Genomic DNA, 21,440 nt, shown 5'->3' on the forward strand with positions numbered 1-21,440 from the left:
CTCACTAAATATGTGTGTAAGGGAGGGAGTGGGGAAGGAGGTCTCACAGCCATCCTCTTGCTTCCGCAGGGTGGTCCCTGAGGCTGCCACCCAGAATAGAGTTTACTCAGTGCCCAGTGTAGTACAGGCAGGGGTGCAGTGAGGGAACTGGATGTGGGGGGTGGCAGCTCTCTGACCGCACCCCCTGCCTGGGCACCTTGTCCCCTCAGTGGTGCGGGTCCCCCTACGGTGATTGCCGGGCTGGGTCTGGACGGAGGGCCTGGCCTGGAACCCAAGGGCGTGACACTCAGCCCGGGACTTCCCCAGGTGCCCCCCATATCTGTGGAGCCCCCTTCTAGGTTCCAGGGAGAGTCATGTTCCTTCCAAGGCGGGTGCTGCCCCCTCTGTCCCCCTAGCACTCAGGAGAGGGCAGTTCAAGGCCTCCTAGAGGGAGGAGGAGACTGAGGGTCAGAGCCACGTGGGCTCTGCGTGGGCCTTAGGCCGGCCTGCCTGGGGCCCTGGAGATGCTGACGACCCAAGGAAACAGGACAATGGGGGTGAGTGGGTAAGTGGGGAAGCCTTGGGTGGGGTGTGCATTCCCAGCAGGGGTCTGGTGTACAGAGGAGAGGTGAGTAGGCTCTGTGGTGCAGAGATGAGGAGGAAGGACCCGCTCCCAGCAGGACTTTTGGAAGGCAGGCCTGCTGCAGCTCTGTGGGATGGTGGGCACGATGGAGGCCTAGGCCCGTGAGGCTGGGGCTGGTGTGCCCCAGGTGCTGCAGACGGGGCGGGCCCTGACACACACAGTGGGGAGAACTTCCAGGGCCCGCTGGCTGCTCATCTTTGCTTTCCATCCCATGTTATTAATCCCCAGGCTCAAGGGACACCCACAAAATGTGGACAGATATTTGTATCTTCAGAATTTTCTATTTCAATAAGATGGGGGGATTTGCAGTGGCCTTGACCCCCTGGAGACCTTTTCTCTGCTCTGTGCTCAGCCCTCCCCTAGGGCCTCAGCCTCTGAGAGGCCCCGGGGTGAGGTCAGAGGCAGCCCCTGCCCTGCCCAGGGCAAGATAGCAGGATTACCTAGTGGAGGTTCTACCCCCACCAGAACTTTAGACCATGGAGATGGTGGATGGTCATTCGGAAGGACTCGATCTGAGGTCCCGTGGGTGGGGCTGGCACAGGTCTGTTTTACAAGCTCCCCAGGGGATCAGGGACAGCTCAGTGGGCCAGGTAAATCAGTGTTCTGGCAGAAGAATCTTAAATCAACATCAGCATCTCTGAGGACTTGTTAGAAAATCAAATTATGGGGGACTTCCTGGTGGGCCAGTGGCTAAGACTCTGTGCTCCCAATGCATGGGTTTGATCCCTGGTTGGGGAACTAAGATCCTGCCTGCTGCATGGCATGGCCATGGGCAAAAAAATAGGAGGAAATCAAATTATGGGTTTCTCCTCACCCCAGGCTGGCTGGACCAGAAGCTCTGGGGGTAGGGTCCTTAAGTCCATTTACAGGCCCTGTAATTCAGTCCAGTGCAAGGCCAAGCTACCTAACACTAGCTGTGTGTTAAAAGGCCAACATGTGGGATTGACATATGTTTATGTGGGGCAGATGGAGGGTGGAGTTCAGACCTAGGGTTTCTGGGGTCCCAGGGAGTTCCTGGGCTGCTGGACTTTCAGTCCTAAAACCCAGAAAGTCTGGGAAAAACTAGACAAATCTGGTAAGAACACTTTCCTTTTTCATTCAACAGATATTAAGTTCCTACTATGTACTGTGTGGGCTGCCCCGGTGGCTCAGACAGTAAAGAATCTGCCTGCAGTGGGAGAGACCAGGGTTCGATCCCTGGGTTGGGAAGATCCCCTGGAGGAGAGCATGGCAACCTACTCCAGTATTCTTGCCTGGAGAATCCCACGAACAGAGGATCCTGGTACGCTACAGTCCATAGAGCAGTGGTCAAAAGTCGGACGTGACTGAAGTGACTGGGCCTGCGCGCACTCATGTGTGTACAAGCCAGGCCCTGGTATGCAGTAGTGAGCAAGCCAGGGGTGGTACCAGCCCTTGGGGTTTCTGTAGCCGGGGCGGGGGGACAATGCCACTAAAAAGCTTTTTGAGGCTCAAAACGAAGACTAAGCTGCTAACTGTCCAGAACAGGAGTCCACTGGGCTCCCAGGCTTGCTGGGCACACGGGCCACCTCTGTGGAATTCCCAGGACCCTGGGGGCTAAGCTTCAGGAGCAGTATCCAAGTTTGGATCCCTTCCAGCTCAGATGGGCTGGTTCTGGGTTCCAATGTGCTGGGGTCTGTTTCTCCCATCCTGCCTTCTTGGTCCGTGGAAGCAGAGGTAGGGGGCCCAGAGAGTTGTCTCTTAGCCCCACTCCAGGAGCACCACCCCACTTCAGCCTCCAGGCCCAGGGAAGGGTCCTTGGAAGCCCACGGGAGGATGCTTATCTTCTAGGGGGCTGTGGGACCCCTCCCCAGTCAGAGGTCAGACTATGGGCCCTTTTTTTAAAAAAAAACAAAAGATTTTTTCTTTTTTTTGATGTGGACCATTTTGGGGCTTCCTGGGTGGCTCAGCAGTAAAGAATCCACCTGCAAGACCCACAGGAGATGTGGGTTCAATCCCTGGGTTAGGAAGATCCCCTGAAGGAGGACATGGGAACCCATTCCAGTATTCTTGCCTGGAGAATCTCATGGACAGAGGAGCCTGGAGGACTACAGTCCATGGGGTCGTAAAGAGTCGGACACGACAGAAGTGACTTAGCAGGCATGGACCAATAAAGACCAAAAAGTCTTTGATCTTTGACCCACCTAGACAGCATATTAAAAAGCAGACATATCTTTGTGGACAAAGGTCCATCTAGTCAAAGCTATGGTTTTTCCAGTGGTCATATATGGATGTGAGAGTTGGACCATAAAGAAAGCTGAGCGCCAAAGAATTGATGCTTTTGAACTGTGGTGTTGGAGAAGACTCTTGAGAGTCCCTTGGACTTCAGGGAGATCCAATCAGTCCATCCTAAAGGAAATCAGTCCTGAATGTTCATTGGAAGGATTGATGCTGAAGCTGAAATTCCAATACTTTGGCCACCTGATGCGAAGAGCTGACTCATTTGAAAAGACCGTGATGCTGGGAAAGATTGAAGGCAGGAGAAGGGGACTACAGAGGATGAGATGGTTGGATGCCATCACCAACTCAATGGACATGAGTTTGAGCAAGCTCTGGAAGTTGGTGATGGACAGGGAAGCCTGGCTTGCTGCAGTCCATGGGGTTGCAGAGTCAGACATGACTGAGTGACTGAACTGAACTGAATTTGTGACAACATTGTTTGTGTTTTTCGGGGCCATGAGGCATGTGAGATCTTAGTTCCCTGACCAGGAATCAAACCTGCACCCCCTGCATCAGAAAGCAAAATCTTAACCACTGACCACTAGGGAAGTCCTGAGGCCCTTTTCTTTTTTGGGTGCCCTTCCCCCAGCCTGGGGTTTCCATCCAGCCACTGAGCATTGAGGGGAGACTGAGGGGCTATCCCTGGCATGAGAGGGACATGTCCCCTGTGCCTGCCCTGCCCTGCCCCGATGCCCCACAGGCCTTGGCCCTGGCACTCTGAGCTTCCCAGGGCTTAGACTTCTCTACAGACACCCCAGGGCTGAATGGTGCACGGTGCCAAAATCTCACTTCAGTTGGCAAAAGCAGCAATTAGCATCTAATGAGGCTTCTTGCTTTATTTTTAGGTAACCTCCAGGGCCCTGCCTGTGTAATTCAGCCCGCCATTGCTTGGCAGATAATTAAAGCATGTCACCATAATTTGCCTTTTTTTTTTTTTATAAAGCCCATAATTATGTTTTTATTGTGAGTGAGGGGGGAAAAGAGGAGGGAAAGAAAACAAAGAGATGAGGTTGGGGCAGGAAATGGGACTTGACTCCCTCGACCAGGACCCTCTGCTCCATCAGCTGGACTAGGAGCCCTATCCTCAGGACAGGTACCCCTGGGGACCCCCTAACTTCATGGTCTGCCCTGACTACTCTGCCCAAGACTCCCCCCTTGTTGGCTGCCCCGCACCTCCGCTTCTGGAGTCCTCCTCTTTGAGGTTAGGTTTGGGGAAGGGGAGCTTCTGTTTTTCCAGTTCTTTCCTTATAAAACCAGTCCCAGTATTCCAGAAAAACCAGAGGTTTCCAGTGGGCAGAAAGGGCATGGAGCTGAAACCAGAGAAACCCTGAGTTGATAATTTTGGGGGGGCTGCTCTGGGTCTTCATTGCTGCACACGTGGGCTCTTTCTGTGATCAGTCGTGTCTGACTCTTTGCGACCCCATGGACTGTAGCCCACCAGGCTCCTCTGTCCATGGAATTTTCCAGGCAAGAATACTGGAGTGGGCTGCCATTTCCTACTCCAGGGGATCTTCCCAGACCAGGGATTGAACCTACGTCTCTTGCGTCTCCTACATTGGCAGGCAGATTCTTTACCACAGCGCCACCTGGGAAGCCCCTTAATTCCCTAACCAGGTATCAAACCTGTGTGTCCCTTGCATTGGAAAGCAGATTCTTAACCACTGGACCACCAGAGAAATCCCGAGTTGATGATTCTTGAGCTGTGCTCAGGCATCTGAGTTCATGATACTATTCGCCTGCTACATATGTTTGAAAATGTCCTTAATAAATCAACAAAACCCCTTCCCCAGAAAGGGGTCTGCCAGCCAAGGTGGGCACCTGGTTCTCGCTCAGGAACTTGTGACTTGGTGTTCTCTCTAGCTCTGAGCTCTTTATCTCCCATTTACTGCCGTTTAGTCATTATTTGGGTGCCCATGAGTGGTGGTGCGGTGATCCTTTCTAGGACTCTGAAATCAGACTCTGGAGCCTGCAGGCTGTGCTGGCAACAGGCTGCTCAGGTTGTTTTAGGGAGGCCCCTCCCCCAAACATCTTCCAGCCTGTCATCTGTGCTATCTCAAAGTCTACCACTAAAGCCTCAGGCTTCTGGGTCAAAGCAGGTGCTCCCGAAACACGGCAATGTTTGGTCATCATATAGGAGTCATGTTTCAAGACATCAGCTGCTCTGAAGGTGTGGAATGGGGACAGATAGGTTTTGAAAGGACTTTCCAGATTACCCTCAGTCAAGTAGCAAGCATTCCCCCCTGCTTTACCTCGGACATCGTCCTAACGTGCCTGTGGCCTGCTCCTTGCCTTCATCCTCCCGCCGGAAGGTCAGCCCCACCAGGGCAGGGACATTTTGTTAGCTTGATCACAAATCACAAATGTCAGTTTAAGCTGAATCTAAAACAGTCCCCAGCACACAGCGTATAATGAATATTGTTGAATGACTGGATTGGGGGGGAGGGCGTTGGACTGGAGACCCAAAGGGACCTGGATAGCTGAATCGCCACCTCCACAGCCTCACCCCCACCCCCAGCGCTCAGTTCTAGCACCGAGTCTCTGCCCAAAGTCCAATGGCCCCTTTCTTCACTGCAGCTTCTCGAGGTCTTCCCTGGAGGCCCAAGGGGAGCATGGATGTAGTGTTCTGGGCATTGGATAGGGGACAGCCCCCATCTGCCCCATCACCTGCCCCCCCACCCCAGGATGATGGACAGCTTGGATTTGGAAGCAGGAGACCTGGGTTCTAAGCACAGGCTTGGCTACTAACTCAATGTGTACCATTGGGCAAGTTGCTTTCCCTCTCTGGGCCCGTTTCTTCATTCATTAATGGAAATACTGAGCTCTGAGCCCCCAGAGCCTGGGTAGACAGCCAGCATTCCAGTGGTACAGAAAGGGGAGGCAACTGCAAAGGAGAGTCTTTTGGGGCTGGTTGCTATGGCAACTGAGCACACACTAAGGGTGGGGGAGGGGCTTGAGTATGCAAATCAGGCCCTTGGTTGGCATCCCACAGCCCCACACACAGGTGGGCCTGTGTGTGATTGGAGAAGAGGTTTTATTGGTGTTGTGGGGCAGTGGAAGGGGATGGGGGTGACTGGGGAGCCGGGGGCCAGTCCTGGGTGGGCCTGCCAGCCCTGCCCTCTGTCATGGGGTGGGAGATGGACTCACTGGTGAAGTAGGTATAGAACTGATGTCTAAGTGGGGCAGGACCCCAACAACCATCCTCTCTGCCCCCTCACGCGTACAGTAGCCGAGGGGGAAACTGAGGCCTGGAGAGTCAAGAGCTTTGTCAAGATTTGAAAGATCCCAGAAAGACCCTCCCCACCACCATCCTGGTCAACCTAGGAAGTTAGGGGAGTTGTGGTTTTCCGAGAGCCCTGTAAACCATCTCCCCGGTAAACACTGTTCCTTCTGAGCTTGTACTTGGGAAAGTTGGGGCGGTGAGGGGGTGGTCTGAGCTTGGAGGGCAGGGGCAGTCTGTGCACACCATCCAGGGAGGTGGACAGCTGTGCCCAGCCCTGGCAGGGGCAGGAGGTGAACACAGGCCTACTGAGGGGTCTGGAGCTAGAACCCCGGCTTTGGCTTCTGTGACGCAGGCACCCAACTTTAGTGTCTGCACCTGTGAATGGAGAGAATGTCTCCTGAAGGTGATTTTAGGACGACAAAAGCATCAGGAAAGCGTGGGCGGTCAGGAGGGGACACGGGCCCACCCTGGAGCCTTCACTGCCTCACCCTCCAGTACGACGCGCCTTCCTCTCCTTCTCTGCCCCCCGCCCGCCCTCCTCTGGGGCTTCTTTCCTTCTACCCACTCCTCAAATGCTAGGGCTTCCTCTGGGGCTCCAGGCCGGGGTCCATTCACTCCTTTCTTCTTCCTCCTCAGCGCTTTCCCAACACACTGTGTGCTCCCCAACACACCCCAGCCACCCTTGCAGTTGGGTTGAGGCCACGTGACCTGTTCTGGTCAATGAACTGTGGGCAGCAACTGTGCCTGTCGCTTCTGGAAGCTCACAGGTCTACCTCCTCCATAGGGCCTTCCTTCTCTTGCTGTGGCAGCTTTAGAAGTTGCGGGTTGAGATGGTGGCAGGTAAGATGGAGGTCACCTAGGTCTCTGAATCCCTGGTTGGGGGAGAGCCTCTGCCGTCCCATGGTGAACTTTGTATGCACAGGAGATAAATATCCTTTTTTGCTAGGATGTTGGGATATCAAGATTGGTTTCTTTCCTTTTTTTTTTTGGCTGTGCCACATGTGAGATCTTAGTTCCCCGACTGGGGATCGAATCTGTGCCTCCTGCATCGGAAGCATGGAGTCTTAACCACTAGACTCCCAGAGAAGTCCCAAGATTATTTTTTAAGTTGTAGCTTTTCCTATCCTGCCTAATAGGTCATCAAATAAATGCCAACTTTCTCTCTCTTTTAGCTTCCAAACCTTCTGAGCACCCCACTGGCTGCAGCTCTACAGGGGTCTCTCTTTGTGAGTGGTCCACAGTGGAACTCACAGTCTTCTCCTAAACGTGGTCTGCTTCCTTGCTCTTCATTTTGGTGAGCAGCAGCTGGCACCTTCCCCTAAACTTCCGCTTCCCACCTTTCACCTGTGGCTGAGTTTCACCACCCTCTCCACCCTCTCCTCAGGCCCACCGCCACCTCTGGACCTCACTTCCTCACCACCTGTCACCCCTGGGTGACGAACACAGTCTCCCAGCTCCTCTCCCAGCTTTCAGCCTTTATCTTTGTTCTTTAAAGATGTTACTCCCTGTCTTCTGGTTTCTGTTGTTTTCAAGGAGAAATGTGCCATCACCCTTATCTGTGTCCCTTTGTGTGTGATGTCGCTTTCCCCTGGCTGCTGTTACTTTTTCTCTTTATCACTGGTTTTAAGCTGTTTCATTATGACGTGCCCCAGTGTGGTTTACTTTGCATTTCTTGTGCTTGCATTTTGTTGAGATTCTTGGATCTGTAGGTTAATAGTCTTTGTTTTCTTTTCTTTTTCTTTCTTTTTTTTTTTTTTAAGATTTCGGTCATTATTTCTTCAGAACTGTTTCTGTCCTCCTTGGGGGACTTCTATTACATGTATGTGAGACCTTGTTCCAGTAACTCAGGGATGCTCTATTCTTTTTTTTTCCCCAATCTTTTTTCTCTTTGTGTTTCATTTTGTATAGTTTCTATTTTTGTAACTTAAGATTATTTATTTAAGTAAAATTGACTTACAATATTTGTTAGTTTCAGGCATAGAACATAGTGAGTTGATATTTTTATACATTACAAAATGATCACCATGATATGTTTCGTTACCATCTGTCACCATACGAAGTTATAATTGTTATTAACTATACTCTGTGTGGTATATATTATATCCCTGCTGCTGCTGCTGCTGCTAAGTCGCTTCAGTCGTGTCCGACTCTGTGCGACCCCGTAGACGGCAGTCCCTATGGCTTAGTTATTCTATCACTGGAAGTTTGTGCCTCTTAATCTTCCTATTTCACTCATCCCCGATCTCTCTCCAGTCTGGCAGTCGCCAGTTTGTTCTCTGTATCTGTGAGTGGGGCTCTGCGCTGTGCACTCATTTGCTTTATATTTTTAGACTCCACATACATGTGAAATCACACAGTATTTGTCTTTCTGCCTGACTTATCTTATTTAGTTTAATGCACTCTAGGTCCATCCACATTGTCTCAGATGGCAAGAGTTCATTCCTTTTTATGGCTAAGTAATATTCCATTATTTTTATACACACACACACACACATATATATATATATATATATATATATATATACCACATCTTCTTTATCCATTCATCCCTTGATGGGCACTTCAGTTGCTTCTAAATCTTGGCTTTAGTACACAATATTGCAATGATATATGGGTGCATATATATTTTCATATTAATGTTTTTGTTTTCTTTGGAAAAATACCCAGAAGTGGAATTACTAGATTGTATGGTAGCTCTACTTTTAATTTTTTGAGGAACCTCCATACTGTTTTCCATAGTGGCTGCACCGACTGGCATACACACCAATAGTGTACAAGGCTTCCCTTTTCTCTCTCTGCTTTTACAAGTGTCTCTTTTTAGTTTTTTTTGTGGGTTCTTTTTTTTTTTTTTTTTTTGCTATTTTAATGATAATGTGTCTTGGTGTAGACTTCTGAAGGCTAATCTTGTTGGGACTCTGTGATTCCTAGACCTGGATGTCTGTTTCCGTCTCCAGGCTAGGGAAGTTTTCAGCTATTATTTCTTCAAATAAATTCTTTGCCCCTTTCTTACTCTTTTCTCCTTCTAGGACCCCTACAATTCAAATATTAGTATACTTCATGTAGTTCCAGAGGTCTCCTAAGCTATCCTCATTGAAAAAAGTGTTAGTCAACCAGTTGTTTCCGACTCTTTGTGACTCCATGGGCTGTAGCCCACCAGGCTCCTGTGACCGTGGGATTTCCCAGGCAAGAATACTGGAGTGGGTTGCCATTCCCTTCTCTGGAAGATCTTCCCAACTCAGGGATCAAACCTGGGTCTCCTGCGTTGCAGGCAGATTCTTTACCATTTGAGCCATTCCTTCAAATATATTTTTTATCTGTATTGTATTCTTCACCTCTGCTTGGTTCTACTCTATATTTTTTGACTCTGTTAAGTTTCTCATTGTATTCGTGCATTCTTCTCCTGGGTTCTTTGAGCATCTTTATTTTATTTTTCTTTATTGCTGTGCTGTGGGGCATGTGGGATCTTAGTTCCCTGACCAGGGACCGAACCTGTGTCCCCTGCAGTGGGAGTGCCGAGTCCCAATCCCTGCACCACCTGGGAAGCCCCTTTTGAGCATCTTTGTGATAATTACCTTGAACTCTTTATCAGGTGAATTGCTTATCTCCACTTTGGTTAGTTCTTCCAGGATTTTGTCTTGATTCTTCACTGGAACATATTCCCCTGTTTCCTCATTTTGCCTAGTGTTCTGTGTTTATGTATTGGGTAGGTCGGTTACACTTCCTAATCTTGGAAAAGTGGCTTTATGCAGGAAATGTCCAGTGAGGCCCAGCAGCACACCTCCCCTCTGGTCACCAGACCTATATGCTCAAGGGGTGCCCCCTATGTGGACCTTCTCTTGTGGCAGAGCTGGTTATTGTGGGTGCACAAGTGGGCAGGGATGATCCCTGGCCTGGTTGACTGCTGCCTGCTGGTGGGTGGGGCCAGGTCCTGGAGCTGGAGCCAGCTCATTAATGGGGTGGGGTGGGTAGGTCCCAGTGTGGCTGTCTCTTTGGTTCAGGGGGCACTGGAACTAGCAATGGCCAGCTGGTTGGTAGGTAAGCTCCTGGCACTAATAGACTAGATGAAAGACTCCAAAATGGTGTTTGCCAGCACCAGTGTCCTTGAGGTAGAACAAGCCCCCCCAAATGACTTGTGCAGTTATAAGAACTATTTGAATATCCTTGTCTACTAGTTCTGTCATTGTGTTATTTTGTGTTGGTTTCAACTGATTGATTTATTTTCTTATTATGCATCGCATTTTCCTCTGTCTTTGTATACCTGGTAATTTTTCATTGGATGCCAGATATTGTGAATTTTACCTCCTAGGGTGCTGGTAATTTTTGTATACATAGAAATATTCTTGAGGTTTGTCCAGAATGTGGTTAAGTTACTTGGAAACGGTTCAATCTTTTTGTCTTGCTTTTAGGCTTTGTTAAACGAGACCAGAGCAGCATTTAGTCAGAGACCCCAAGCAGAAATCATCCAGGACCTGGAGGCCTGCAGCCAGAGGTCCACTGGGAAGCTTTAAGCAGGATGGGGCCCCAGCTAATGACCTCTGGATGTTTGTGTGTCCAGGGCTCAGACCACAGACTCCCTTACTTCTCTGGCTGTGCCCTCTCCCTAGAGGCTTCTTCTGTGGCTTTGGCTCCCAGTCGTGCATCTCCAGTTTTCTGCTCTTGCACCTGAACTTGACTTGTGTGGCCCCCTCCCCAGTCCCCAGTTTTGCCAGGAGAGGGAAGGGAAAAGTTTTCCGTGACCCTCTTAGGACCCTGACTGGGCCCGACAATTAAGCTGACAGATTCCCAGGAGAAAAGTATACACATTTAATTCACATAAGTTTTACATGATGACACACGAGCCTTCATAAGGAACAAAAAACTGAAGAGACAGTTAGACCTGAGTGTTTTTGTGCTAGGTTTGATGAAGAGTAGCCAGTTGCATAGAAATGTGACAGGTTAGAGTGAAAGGTAAGTGTAATTAACTAGGGGAACTTGGCAAGGCCCCTTTCTCAGATTCCATCTTGTCATCATTTTGTCTTTGGAGATGAGGAAGCTCCTTTCCTCCGGGTGACCGTCCTGCTTCTGCTATTTTTAAACATGCTCAGCTTAAAATATTTACTATCCAAGGTGCCATATTTTGGGGTAGCACATTCTGAAACCCATCACCAGGCAGATCCACCTTAGCATGTGCAGATCCAGACGTTTGACCACCCCTTAACCTGCCTCTCTCTCCTCTTAATAAGAGGCCCCATCAGCCTTAAGATCAGAAACCATGGGATCAACTTTGATCCCTAATCACCACCCTGCATCCAATGTGCCAGCCAGTCCTTGATGACTTGCCTGTAGGAGTTTCAAAATCCAACCGCTTCTTCCCACCTGGTGCAAACCACCATTATCCTTATGAACCTGCACAGCTCAGATAGGTCTCGAACCCAGCCAAAAACCAGACTTGAACTCATGGGCTGGGAGACGAACCTACAGTCTTTTAATTGAGATTGTACACCTGGTCTCAGGAGGTTAATGGTTAACTTAATGAAGCTCAGGTTCTTTATGCCTCAGCACAGAAGGAATTCAGCGAGAGGCAAAGGGATCAGTAAGAGGATTTATTTAGAGAGATACACATCCCATAGGCAGAACGCAGTCCATCTCGGAAGGTGAGAGGGGCTCTGGGAGAAACACGCTCCATAGACAGAATGTGGGCTATCTTAGAAGGCAGGAGGCCCTGAAACATGGTGTGGTTAGTTTTTATGGGCTGGGTAATTTCATAGGCTAATGAGTGGGAGGATTATTCCAACTATTTCAAGGAAGGGGTGGGAACCTCCAGGAACTGGGCCACTGCCTCCTTTTTGGCCTTTTATGGTCCGCCTTGGAACTGTCCTGGTGCTTGTGGGTGTGTCATTTAGCTAATCGTATTACAATCGGTGTATAACAAGCCTCAAGGTCTACTGGAAGGCGAATCTTCCACCATCTCGGACCTCGTTGGTTCTAACCAGTTTATGTCATATCCGTGATGGCTGTGTCTTTCTTAAAGAGTTGTGCCCTGGCCCCTTTCCTCCTACACTTAACCTGGGTTATTTAGAACCCGCCTCCTGTCCCCACTCCCTCATACAGGTCTGATGTTTCAGCCAGAGGGACCTTGTGAACATGTAAATTACAATCTTTCAGGTCCCTGCTTTAAACCCTCCAGGGTTCCCGTCAGATCTCTAGCCAAGGCCTGTGAGACTCAGTGGGGCAGCCCTCTGATGTTTGTCCAGTCCCCTTTCCTTCCTTTCTTTCCCTTTCTCTTCCGAATCCTCTCTCCCCTCCCCCATTTCTGGCTCACTTACTTTCAATGAACAAAGTGGCCTTCCCAGAGAGGCATTTCCTGACCGCTCCTCAATCAGAAACCCCCATTCGAAACCCTGCATCACTCCAGCCACTGACTCGCCTCATTCTCCTTCACAGATCTTACACCCCCTCCCCTTCCCATCCCATAGTATATTGATTGTGTCTCTCCCAGGAGAACAAAAGTGCTGAGTGGGCAGGGACTTTATTTTCTACTAAATTTCAAAGCTTGAAACAGTGCATATGGAGTTATCCTGCAAATATTTATTGAAACAAATGAATGGAGTGAATGACCTTGGAATTCCAGGGGCCGCTTGGGTCACAAAGACCTTGCCTTGCTCTTTCCAGGGTGAGGCCAGTTGGGGGTGGCAGCAGTTTGGGTTTCTGAAGGTGGAGAACTAAGGCTTTGGAACAGGCTGCCTTAGCTTTTCCTCCATCCCAGGCTGGGCCCTGTAGTTACAAACAAGCAAAAATCCGCCCTATTTGTTCTTGGAGGAAACTGTAAAGTCACTACAAATTGGAGCACAGATGCTGCAGTTTGCAAGGTCAAGAGTGCTATTTAGTTATGGAGATCAGGAGCTCCTCTAGCCTGCCTGTGCCCTTGAAGCATTAGAGAAATGTTTTTCCTAAATGTGCATTTAGACCAAAGCTGTGGCTGTCCCAACATGCTGTCACTTTAAAGCTGAATAACCCAGAAGACAGGAAATATGCATACACTTAGTATGATTGCCTTGCCAGACCCGGAAGCAGGGCCTCATCCATTCATTCAACTAGTTAATACTGAGCACCTCCTGTAGCCCCGGCTCTGGATTCCAGAGTGGACAAGCCTGATGCAGACTCCAAGGGATGGGATGCATATTTTTGCTGCAGGAATGGCCTGAATCTTGGGTTGAAGTGAGGAGATGACATTGTTTCTGAGGTTGTGGGTGAGGGTGATGAGAGACCTGGAGATTTGAGCAGGAGGGAAGTCGTGGAACAGTAACTGCTGCTGGTGGGTACATTATCGTACCCTCTCAAGGCTCTTTTAGTTGTCTCCCAAACCTTCAGTAACATTCTTGGGGTTTCCAGGTGTGCACTGGCGCAGGGAGAAAGGGTGAAACAGAGAAGGTAAGAGGTGAGCGGGAGCAGCAAACAGTAGAGAGGTGGACGCAGGCGGCAGTGGATATCCTGAGGCATCTCCCACCACAGAATACCCAGAGGTGCTCTATAAGAGACAATGACTTCTTAAGACACAACTATTTTTTAAATGCATGTCTATTTTCAGAATGAATGAATGCAAGGAAAATCTTTAGGCTGTCAAACAAAAAAGGGGTCCTGGAAGCCTGAGTGTTAGGGAGCCCTGAAGCTTTGGGGAGACCTCGGGTCCTTTGCACATACATTTATCCATGACCGAGATCAGAGTTGCTCAGTAGCAGCACTGTTGACATTTTGGGCCAGATTATTTTGGGCTGTCCTCTGCATTGTAGGGTATTTGGCAGCAACCTTGGCCTTTACTCACTAGATGCCAAAGCAACTCCCTTCCCCAGTTGTGACAACCAGAAATGTCTCCTGGAGGACACAGTTGTCCAGGCCCAGAAATAAAGGCCTAGAGGCTTGGGTGCTGAAGGCTTCATGAGGAAGAAAGAGATAGGTTGTGAGCACTCATGGTAGGGAGTCATAACTGAGACCTTTATAAAAACAAAACAAAACATAAAACAAGGCTCTCAAAGCTACACCTCTCGTGAAAGGATAGAGAAACAGTTCACCAGTGGCAGAGAGAAACGGTAAGAAGGCTTGTCTATTGCAGCTTGTGTTCTAGGTAGAAAGAAAAGCCCTCAGGCTTATAACCACAGGCCTCCCCATGCAGAGGTTTAGGGGAAACATTTGTACCTTCAAGGAAACTCCCAGTAGTGAAATTGACTCCAAGTGTATTGGTAGCCCCTGAGGCACCTGGCTAACGCAAAGGCAAAAGCAAGTTCTCTTGGGAAGGACACACTCTCCCTCAACTCCTGCTGTGCAGGTTTTGTATGGGTAGAACCCAGCCAACCTTGAATCTGCAATACAAAATTACAAAATACAAGAGGAAAAGAACTGCTCATGAGTGAGTCAGTGACACAACAAATGGCCAAATTAGACCCTCAAGATTTAAGATACTGGAATGGTCAGATCCAGAATATTAAAAAAAAATAATAATTGTTTAAACTAGAGAAATAAAAATGTGGCCAGGAAAAGCAGGCAAATATGAAAGTGAACACATAGACTCAGAAATGAAAATGATAATGTTGCAATGTAAAATCTAATGGACAGGTTAAATAGCAGATTAAATACAGCTGAAGAGATAGTTAGTGAACTGGAAAATAGATTTGAAGAAATCATTAGCCATAACACAGCACAGAGAGAAAAATATGAACAAGAGGAAAAAAAGAACATGGGATATAGAATAAGGAATTTAGCAAATGCCTTCTAGGAATTCCAGAGGCGATAATTGAGGGGATTGAGTGAGGTAACAATAATGTTGATTAAGAATTTTCCAGAAATTGTAAAAAAGACAAATCCTGGGAAGGAAGCATGAAGAATTCAAGCAGAGTAACTAAAGAGAAACCCAGACAGACACTGAAGCAGAACTGTAGAAATCCAGAGACCTTAAAAGAAACTGGAGAGAAAAAAAAAATCATATTACAAATGACTCCAGGATAAAACTGTGAAACACGAACACTTGTCCTTGGGAACCCCAGATATTACCTAGGGAAACGGTACCTCAGGAGAAATCCTGACTACTGCATGAGCAGGTCTGAGCCTCAGACTGTTACTGGCAAATTATTAAAAGAAATATGATCTTAGCGTTCTCTCAAGCCGAGTGGTGGTTTCACAACCCAGTGTGTTGTGTAGGGGTGGAGTAGACGCACTTAGTACCCTCTGGACAGCCCACAGACGGTAAGAGGTTACTTTTTCCTGTAGTGGGCAGAGAGCCATCTTTGGAACACTTTCTAGACACCATCTGGGGGGGTGGGCAGTGAACATGAGGCAGTGTGAGAATTAGGGGGCCTCAAGTGGGCTCCAGGGGCAACAGAGGTGGCCAGGGAACTCTCTGGACCTCCCACCCTGTGTGCGGCCACTGCCTTCATCTGGAGGATGTGAGGGGCCACTTTTCCAATTCACAAAGGCTTCCTGGAGGAGGTGATGGGCTGCAAAAGGAAGCTGAGAATGGTAGTTTGGGGAAGGAGAGGCAGGTCTGCCCGTGTGCAGCGGGGAGGGAGACAGAGGCGGGGAAGGCTGAGGGGACTCCTGGGAACTGCCTCTATTTCTGGCTAAGTGCACCATCTCCCACCCACTTCACACACACCTCATACACACACATCCCCTTTTCCATTCTTGCTATGAATTTCTCACCAAACAAGCTTCATTAATCGTCTAATAACCAGATTAATTAAGGACGCTGAAAGTAAACATCAAGAAGGTAATTTGCTCCTGATTACCGCTGTAATTGCGGGAGGATGGATTCATTTGCATATGCAAAGAAGCCTCCACACACAGCAAGGACAAGGAAAGAAGTAATGGGGTTTCTGACCCGCACCCCTCCGTCCCTCCCTTTCACTTCCTACCACTGCCGGCCCCCTCCGCACCTCTCTTGAACGCTGGTGGAGAGGCCGGCTGTGTTCCCCACCCGCAGCCGGCATGCTCCCCAAGGCCCTCGACCCAGGCCTGCTCCTGCGGCTCCTTTCCCTCGCCGAGATGCGGGTCTCACAAAGCAGGGATGGGGAATTCTAGCCCGCCTGGGCCCTTCCTGAGAGATACTGGCAACACACCTGCCCCGCATCGATTTTCTTAACTGTAAAATGGGTTAGCAATCTACTCTCCGCAGCCCTTAGGAGGACTCAAGTAAGGAAGAGCTAGCGAAGCAGCCTTTCATACATTCTAAAGCGCTGGGCCAAAGTTTGCTGGGCCTTATTTTTCGCCTGAGCCTGGGATCTGCTGAAGGTGAATTTTCAAAGGCCCCTCAGAATCCTCCCCATCCAGGAAGCCTTCCGGGATTGTGCCCTTCACGAACTAGCTTCTCTCCGGGGCCTGCAATTTGTTCTTTTCTATGGAAGAGCTGCCCCTTGTCTCCCGCTAGAACCCCTTACCTTGGGGGTTGGGGAGGGGTAACAGACGCAGGGTACCTCCTCCCTTCCCCCTCGCCAAGACTTAAGCTCCCGCTTGAGGGGTGGGTACCTCGTTCTGGGGCGACCCCTGCACCCCAGGACCTCAGACGCCAAATTGTTTTCTGATGGCGGCCTCCGTCTCTCCTGAACTCAATTTGCGTTTTCAAAGCAGCTAATAGACGCATTAAAAAATCCATTTTCACTCGGGATTGAATCTGACTGAAGCGAGATCAATGCGCAGAGGCCGCTCTCCTCCCCCACTGTCTCCCCTCTTTCCCACCCTGCTCGCGTTGCCATGGCGACCGCGGAAGGCACCGCGCCCAACCCGACTCTGGCTGGCGGATCTGCGGGGCGCGGCGTGGGGGGGCCCTCTGCTCCCCAACACCCTGCCAGCGCCTCCCCCACGCCCCACCCCGGCAGTCGCGGTCAGCTTGGCTACTTGGGTCTGAATCCTGTCTCCACCATTCAGTACTGTGTGGTCTTGGGCAGGTTAGTTAACATCTCTGTGCCTCGGTTATCTCATCTAAAGTGGGGCTAGTAATTGTGCTGACCTCAGAGCACGGTCCTGGGGATTAAATGATTCAAGTGTACGGGGGTGGCATGCAAGGAGCGGCACACACGGCGTCCTCAAGAAATGTCAGCTCTTCTGTCTCAAGCCTTCTGCCGCAGTCTTTATGGAGGGGGAGGCCTCCCAGGCCTGTCTCTCCTTTTCGCTCTGAGAGCAACCGCAGCCCAGGAGCTCCTGGTCCCTCCAGATCTCGCCAGAAGCAGGGGCAGGACAAACCTCGGCTCCTGTTTTCCTTCTGTGCTCCAGCCTTTGTGAAACACGACACCGGTGTGGGCAGGGAGGTCACCTCTCATCACGATTCCTTGACCACTCTCTGGCCCCAACTGCCATCCTCTGGCCCTGGCGCCCCCTGGTTTTGCCCTCAAGCCCTCCGGCTGCCTCTGAAGCCTCTCGCCTTTGCTCTGGTCTCCAGAGAGATCCTTAGTGTACACGGGGTGGGGTGGGGAATAATTGGCCTGGCCTGGCTTTTGGATAAAGCAGACTCTGGAGCTGGAGGGACCGGGGGTCCAGGCTACGCCCCTCCTGGCAGCGGCTCTTCATTAGCGTGCACCTTTGGTTCTGTGTGGCTCGGTCCAGCGACGCAACAGTGCAGTATCCCTCTGCGGAAAAAATGGGCTTTGAAGTCGGAGGAAGCTGTTCAGTTCTCAGGGTCTCCCCAAGCTGGCCAGAGCTCCCAGGCCATCTCTCAACTGGAAGGTCAGCCTCTTACACACACACACACACACACACACACACACACAGCATAAGACCAACCCCTGTCACCAAAAGTGGGGAGTCCCCTCCCCCCATTATCTTTCTCAGCCTCCTCCCCACCTCTGGTGCCCCACATGGGGCCAGGGTGGTTGGAGGCACAGAGAAAACCCTGTCTCCACTGAATTGCACTGGTGTCTTTGTCCTGAATCAATTGACCGTATATGGGTGGGTCTATTTTTGGGTTTTCTCTGTTCTCTTCTGTCTGTTTACCCTTAAACCGTTATCACAGTGTCTTAATTGCTGTAGCTGTATGCTGCTGCTGCTAAGTCGCTTCAGTCATATCCAACTCTGTGTGACCCCATAGACGGCAGCCCACCATGCTCCCCCATCCCTGGGATTCTCCAGGCAAGAACACTGGAGTGGGTTGCCATTTCCTTCTCCAATGCATGAAAGTGAAAAGTGAAAGTGAAGTCACTCAGTTGTGTCCGACTCTTAGCGACCCCATGGACTGCAGCCTACCAGGCTCCTCCATCCATGGGATTTTCCAGGCAAGAGTACTGGAGTGGGGGTGCCATCACCTTCTCTGTAGCTGTATAGAAAATTTTTAAATCAGGTAGTTTAAGTCATCCATCTTTGTTCTTCATAATCTGCATGCATGCTCACACACAGTCCTGTCCGACTCTGCGACCGAATGAACTGTAACCCTCCAGGCTCCTTTGTCCATGAAGTTTTTCAGGCAAGAATACTGGAGTAGGTTGCCATTTCCTTCTCTAGGGAATCTTCCCGATCCAGGGATTGAACCCACGTCTCTTGGGTCTCCTGCATTGGCAGGCGGATTCTTTTACCACTATGCCACCTGGGAATCTATCTTGACTGTTTTGGGTCTTTTGCATTTTCATACACATTTTAGAATAGCCTTGTCAACTTCCACAGAAAACTTGCTGGAACTTTGACTGGGATTGTGCTGAATCTACAGATCATTTTGGGGAGAATTGACACTATCAATATTGAGTCATCTAGTCCAGGAACATGGTGTAGCTCTCCATTTATGAATGCCTTCCTTAATTTCTCTCGGCATCCTGCTTTCTGTTTTAAACCCCACTGCATTCTGGCACCTGGTGGAAATTAACTTCCATCCCTGTGACTGCTGTTGCTTGAAGGGAGTTTGTTGTCTTGTTGCAGCTCTTCAGAGAGAAACCCAGGGACAGATGAGGTCCTGGGAGAGGGAGAGGGGCGAGTAGAGAGATCTAAGGAGGGAAGGGGCACCTGGGACCCCAGCCTCAGTCCTGACCCCTGAACACCCCTCTGCTCTGTGGGAAGTCTCCAAGCTCAGCAATTTCCCAGGCACTTCATTTCAGTTTTCCTATCTGTGAAATGGGAGTGTTGTCTCAGTGTGAGACAGCAGACGTGAGGAGAGAAGATTATGTATTGCAGAGCACTCATTAGGTGCTTGAGAGATCATATTGGTGTTTGTTTCTGCCCTCAAAGGAAGACCTATGCCACCAATGTGGACACAGAACTGGAAAGGACCAGGCTCATGACCACTTCCCTCCAGTGGTGCTTTTTTTCCCCTTTTAAGGACAAACTGAGAGTGTGCCTTAGTAATCAAAGAGATGGAAAAAGAAAGATGATATGTGTGCAAAAAGTTTGACTAGTGTAGGAGGCCTGGTTCAAGTAGCTTGCAGACTTGTTTATTTGGCTATTAGCTGTGGTATGTGGGATCTCTGATCCTTTAGTGGGGACTTAGGGCTTCTATTGAACCCAGGGCCCCTGTGTTGGGAGTGTGGCTTCTTAGCCACTGGGTCACCAGGGAAGTCCTGATACTAACTTTCTACTCCTATTGTTACCACTAGACTGTTTATTCTTTCAATTCACTTGCATTCCTTCCTTCCATCCATCCATCCAGTTTCTGGTATGCATGGTGAGTCCTTGGGCCTAGAAAAGAGAACAACGGTCTCAAAGGCCCTTGCTGAGTCATCAAACTTCAGGGAAAACAAAGTTCAGTCAGTTCAGTCGCTCAGTCGTGTCCGACTCTTTGCGACCCCATGAATCACAGCACGCCAGGCCTCCCTATCCATCACCAACTCTCAGAGTTCACTCAAACTAATGTCCATCAAGTTGGTGATGCCATCCAGCCATCTCATCCTCTGTTGTCCCTGTCTCCTCCTGCACCCAATCCCTCCCAGCATCAGGGTCTTTTCCAATGAGTCAACTCTTTGCATGAGGTGGCCAAAGGATTGGAGTTTCACCTTTAGCATCAGTCCTTCCAATGAACACCCAGGACTGATCTCCTTTAGGATGGACTGGTTGGATCTCCTTGCACTCCAAGGGACTCTCAAGAGTCTTCTCCAACACCACAGTTCTAAAGCATCAATTCTTCAGTGCTCAGCTTTCTTCACAGTCCAACTCTCACATCCATACATGACCACTGGAAAAACCATAGCCTTGACTAGATGGACCTTTGTTGGCAAAGTAATATGCTATCTAGGTTGGTTATAACTTTCCTTCCAAGGAGTAAGTGTCTTTTAATTTCATGGCTGCAATCACCATCTGCAGTGATTTTGGAGCCCCCCAAAATAAAGTCTGACACTATTTCTGCTGTTTCCCCATCTATTTCCCATGAAGTGATGGGACAAGATGCCATGATCTTAGTTTTCTGAATGTTGAGCTTTAGGCCAACTTTTTCACTCTCCACTTTCACTTTCATCAAGAGGCTTTTTAGTTCCTCTTCACTTTCTGCCATAAGGGTGGTGTCATCTGCATATCTGAGGTTATTGATATTTTTCCTGGCAATCTTGATTCCAGCTTGTGCTTCTTCCAGCCCAGCATTTCTCATGATGTACTCGAAAGAGGAACTCCCCAGGTCATTAGGTGCCCAATATGCTACTGGAATCAGTGGAGAAATAACTCCAGAAAGAAAGAAGGGATGGAACCAAAGCAAAAACAATACCCAGCTGTGGATGTTACTGGTGATAGAAGCAAGATCCAATGCTGTAAAGAGCAATATTGCATAGGAACCTGGAATGTCAGGTCCATGAATCAAGGCAAATTGGAAGTGGTCAAACAAGAGATGGCAAGTGTGAACGTCGACATTCTAGGAATCAGCGAACTAAAATGGACTGGGATGGGTGAATTTAACTCAGATGACCATTATATCTACTACTGTGGGCAGGAATCCCTCAGAAGAAATGGAGTAGCCATCATGGTCAACAAAAGAGTCCGAAATGCAGTACTTGGATGCAATCTCAAAAACGACAGAATGATCTCTGTTTGTTTCCAAGGCAAACCATTCAATATCACAGTTATCCAAGTCTATGCCCCAACCAGTAACACTGAAGAAACTGAATTTGAACGGTTTTATGAAGACCTACAAGACCTTTTAGAGCTAACACCCAAAAAAGATGTCCTTTTCTTTATAGGGGACTGGAATGCAAAAGTAGGAAGTCAAGAAACACCTGGGGTAACAGGCAAATTTGGCCTTGGAATGTGGAATGAAGCAGGGCAAAAACTAACAGAATTTTGCCAAGAAAATGCACTGGTCATAGCAAACACCCTCTTCCAACAACACAAGAGAAGACTCTACACATGGACATCACCAGTTGGTCAACACTGAAATCAGATTGGTTATATTCTTTGCAGCCAAAGATGGAGAAGCTGTATACAGTCAACAAAAAC

This window comes from Oryx dammah, unplaced genomic scaffold (genome assembly GCF_014754425.2).
Source record: "Oryx dammah isolate SB20612 unplaced genomic scaffold, SCBI_Odam_1.1 HiC_scaffold_11, whole genome shotgun sequence".
Taxonomy (NCBI): Eukaryota; Metazoa; Chordata; class Mammalia; order Artiodactyla; family Bovidae; genus Oryx; species Oryx dammah.